This window comes from Nanorana parkeri, unplaced genomic scaffold (assembly GCF_000935625.1).
Source record: "Nanorana parkeri isolate BGI_ZX_2015 unplaced genomic scaffold, ASM93562v1 scaffold534, whole genome shotgun sequence".
Taxonomy (NCBI): domain Eukaryota; kingdom Metazoa; phylum Chordata; class Amphibia; order Anura; family Dicroglossidae; genus Nanorana; species Nanorana parkeri.
The window spans coordinates 704953-710180 of record NW_017306802.1 but is presented as its reverse complement, the minus strand read 5'-3'; positions in this window follow the sequence as shown (position 1 = coordinate 710180).

Genomic DNA, 5228 nt, shown 5'->3' with positions numbered 1-5228 from the left:
CCCAGGACACAAACTGCAACAAGACCTTTTTAGTAAATTGGGGAGAAGGTAAGTGTCAAGTTATTACAGAGTCGGACTTGCTTCTTGTTCTGCTATTAGAGGGACAGGCGAGGTGAAATCTTCCCCAAGTCATCTTCGTTCCAGTTCAGGATCTTTATTGGCCAGGCTGGAAGGATACAAGTCTTGCACAGGCACACATTCATTATGGCACCGAGGTGTGCTGTAAATGTGCATCCATGTATGCCATAACAGGCAGACAAGTTTGTTTTATGGTAGAAGAGACGTAGGTCTAGTCTGTAATAAAGAGCCTGCCTGCTCACAGGTTTAGTTCAGTTCTGCTTTAAGTGAATCAGTCCCAGAGCAGTCAGTGCCAAGATATGCCCAGGGGAATCTCCAGTTCTAATAACTGCCTTTCCAAAGCTAAGTAAAAGGACTCCCTTTAGCCCAAAGATGTATCCATGTGTGATAAATAGGTATTGAGTCGAACTTATCATTTTTGGTTGGTCGATTGTTAAAGATGCAAAATATGTAATCTTTAATATATGTGTGCAGCCGGGTATAAGGTTTTAGATCGGTCTCTAAATGACATCCATGCAGCTGTTTAGATCAATCATGGGGGGGACTATATTTAGCAATTAATGCGGCTGAAAGATTAGACTGGATGGCGAAAGCTGGTACACACTACAGCGTCTCCAACACCCAAGTCATATAAACATAACATTTTGTTCTAGGCTACAGGCCAAGCACATACTGTATGCCCGAGATCTACATTGTGTTCACTACAGGCTACACTAAGCTAAAAAGGTTTACTCCACATAGAACATTCATGAACATTCATCAAATCCAAGACAGTCCTGAGGCTAGGGTTCCCTGTTCATATATCTACACAAGCGTCACAAACATACACTAAATGTTTAGATAATTTCCTATTGGATATAAACTGCTATGTCCAAAAGAGACAAAGCTCACCTTCCCTGGAGACTGTTCACCTATACTCCAAATACAGAGCTGTACTGGACGACAGAATCGCCCATTCTTCCCTGCGGCCTGTGCACATTGTCTGCAGACAGTTAGTTTCAGACCACTTTTGCTGATAATTGGCAAGTCAAACAAATGAATGCAAACTTTCCTGCTACATGTACCTGCTTACATTGAGAGTGATGGAAGATATCATTTGTCACTTTCACCCAAATACAGAGCTGTACTGGATGATAGAATCACCCATTTATCCCTGTTGTCTGTACTCCCAACTTATGAAAACCAGGCATGAAAACTATGGGGTTTTTTTTTTTTTTTTTTTAAACTTTGCATGATCTGGGGCTCCCATTCTTTATCTCCAGCCCAAAACAGGCATGTGCATACCAGGGGTCTGGGCACATGCTTATGCCAGGTCAGTGACACTAATACAATGGGCATACAAACTTTAGCATCAGTTGTGAAGGGCTTTTACAATGAATTTGCAGAATTACTAGATCTTATTTGTGTATCACTCAGCTGTAGAAGCTTTTAAAAGCACTTTTGAGCTCTAGTTTGGGAAAGCAGGCTTTCAGCAGGTTTGGGGGCTGATGCAATCTTCCTGGAAGGACAGTGACATCACAGCTAACATGGGTTAAGGAAAGTATAAGGTTTTCTTCACAGGTACATTTTAGGTATTTTTTTTTTCATAGGGAAGGGAGCTCTATTGTTATATCTGGACCTTGAAATGTACTGCAGGGTCTGCTTTAAAGTGATATGCGACTGTCCTAATAAAATTCAGGTTCCCCATCCATCAACTTTAGATGTTACTTTAAAGGCTTCAAGAAAGCTGTAAAGCAGAAAAAGAATTATGACTGCCTTCTGAAAGTTGATTGGCCATCAGCAAGGACTGCCTTTAAAATTCTCATGATACGTTTTATCTAAAGGACCTCAGTTCTTCTAACTGTAGAAAGCCACTAATTATTCCATGGAGTGATGGCAAAGAAGGATGGGAGCAGCATTGCCAACTCCACCTCACAAAACAAGGAGTCTTCCATGGGAGCCCTTGTCAAACTACTGCCACACACAATATCAAAGCTGCCAGTGACATCTGCCGTGTACACAACATACTAAAAACATACTAAAATCACACCTTTACTACGTTATTGTCACCCCCCCCAGGAGCATACTGAATCTCTGCTGGTTTACAAGGCATACAAAAATGTACAAAACACAAAGGGCCTGTATCAGCAGGCTTTGGCTTGACATCGGTTTGAGACTTCAGAGATCATTCAGAATTAAGGTGCATTTGACTTGCAGTTTACCTCCTTCTGATCGGCATTTGACTTGCTTTAAAGTGGGTTTATTATTCCTATAGACTTGTATTGCAAACCCTTCTTAAAGCAAGCAAAAGCCCATCAACAGGGGCCCTAAATGTAACAAGCAAGAACTGTGAACATCACATAGGACAAGAGTGGGCACCACTTAAAAACCCCATGAACCAAGTGCTGTCCTTCCCAGAAATAACACTATACACGTTCAGGTTTCTTTAAAATGTATTTTATTTTTTATTTTAAAAAGGCCACCATTCACACACAGTTATTTTTTAGTACATGCTATTAAAAGGAGATGTCCACTCAATTTTTTTTTATATCACATTGTTTCAATATTAGAAATGGCTGTAATTGCCTCACAAGCTAATGATCATTTGCCATGCAGTTTCATGATTCGGGCCCCAGCTGAGAGAGCACAGGGCACTATAGCAGCACTAAACTTAGATGAGAAGCCCAGTAACCATCCAGTCATGACGACTCCTCATTAAACAGACCAGCAAGAAAAGTACAATACTTCTCTGCAGACAGTTCATTTTAGACCACTTTTGCTGATAATTGGCAAGCCAAACAATTTTCCTGCTGCTACCTGCTTGCATTGCGAGTGAGATGGAAGATATTGTTTACTCTTCAGAAAATATGAAAGTTGTTGCAATATACACAATTTTACAAAACAATTTAGACAAGCTGGTCTTAGAGCAAGTCTAGACAAATCACAGGAGCTGATACATTGAAAAGTTACAGTGCTACTGTACAATTCCCCCCCCGACTGAGAAACTGCCCACGGACTTCAAAGATAAAAGAACCCTGGAAAGATATGGGAGCCGAGGTGCATACTCCAAAGGATGTCACACCAACTCTTGATTTCTTATTTAATGAATGGTTGACCTAAAAAAAAAGAGCACATTCATATCAATGTACTTCCAGGTTAGGGGCTCACCAAGTATTAAAGCCAGGATTAGGATGACATACTTAAAACTTGCTCCCTAAAAAGAAAAAAAAATGACCCATATTTTGGCCAATAGCCCCGCTATGTCTTCTTGTGTTGTAATTTACTCAAAGTTTACCAAGGCAAAAAGTCCCCAATGAAAGTCATGTAAGGATTCAAAGTGCAATAAATGTACACAATCATATATAATGCCAACACTAGACACTGATAGGTAGTAAAATGTTCTACTTCTTCACCTACCATTCATGTATACGGTTCCCACTGATCTCTATGGTGAACTGAAGTGTGAGCATAGCAGTTCAGGTCTGTAAGTGATGCATTTCAGTGGGCAGCAGCAGCTCTGGTCTGTCTTCACTAGGCTGCATGTGTATGACAGCATCATCTATCATTTCCCAATCTCCCCCATTCCCGAGTGTGCAGAAAAAGGTACCAAACAGATCCCTGTACTTAAGATGCCACTAAAAGTGTACGCAAGCCCAAAATCTATGTTTCAGAATGTTTGGCATTGTGCCTCATTGTATACAGTTTGTGGGCGGCTCATCAGGTCCACCGGATAGGCAGCCCAATGGCCGCCTGAAGTAGTGCACGTGGCACAGAATGACAGCACTGCTGGTTTTTGAGAGGCAGTAGTTTATTGTATTCAGCCTGAAAGAGGAAGTGATGTTATTGGCAGCATCTCCGGGGAAAAAACTTCACAACAGATTTACAAAAAGCAATTAAAAAAACTGTATACAGTGAAGATGAATGCCACACATTGTAGGTTTATATACTTAAACTGATACCAGTATGCACACTTAGAAGTCAGGAGACTGTGGACTCCATTCACAAAGCAAATACATCAAGACGAGAGCCCAGTCACACTTTGCATATCTTGGCACAATGCTAAAAGGTGCAATTTAAACACATCACAGCAATGCATGCCAACACCTGCTCTATGTGCAATGGCATTCTTCGTGAATGGCACCCTAACACATTGCACAGTACAGCCCAGCACACAATGCACTGCACCACACCACCAATACTGTGCTGTGTTAAAAAAGGTCATGCATATTTTTTTCCACCGTTGTGGTGTGTTGGCAGCCCATTCATAATAAACGGGCTGCCTTAACACAAAGGTTAACACGTGCCCTAATGTTTATGCAATTGAACGCTCAAGTGTGAATGGGCACCAAGTATAGTCGCATAAAAATAGTCCGGCCACACACTACAAACTTTGCTGAAGAGTTTATTGTAGCACACAGGTACATATCGTCTCACCAAGGATCCTCTTCACTCTAACATGATTCACCCAGTAATGGGCTTAAAACATGTTAGCATGAAGTTGATCCACAGCAGGACAATGTGTACCCGTGTCTAACAAATTCTTCAGTGAAGTTTGCTGTGTGCGCCTGGATATATTTTTCCTGTGAGCGACTACAGATGTTGGAGCAAGATTGGCATGGCTGGTGTGCACCCACCGTTATCTCTAGTGCTGCTGTGAAGCACTGATACTGGGTCATGGAAGTTGGCCACCAAGTATACTACTTTACAAAAAAAAAAAAGACAATTATTTTCAGCGGAGTCCAATAAGATTTGAAATTTACAGTCAAATGGCTAAATTAGAGAGAGGCTTCAGGTGACCTCTGACCCACCAGCAGTCAAGCCCAATGCAAACAAAGCTAGGCAGCAAATGTAAATAATAATATTCAGGTGCTTGCATAAGCCCAAACATAAACTGGTTGTCTTTACGACACCCATTACAGCCATACTCTAAATTAGCCATTTTTTCTGAAGCACCTTATTACACCGGTGCCAGCTTGTCAGGAAACCGTATTATTCCCCCCACAGGCAAACCCAAACATAAAAATGGAAGCTCATCTAAAAATACACATCGTAGATGAAAGCTAGAAATTCAACTGCAAAAAACAAAAGCTTCATCAATTACTGAAAATATTTTTTTTTTTTTTAAATAAATAAAAACAGTCTGAGTGGACAGGTCCTTTAAATAGTCTGTC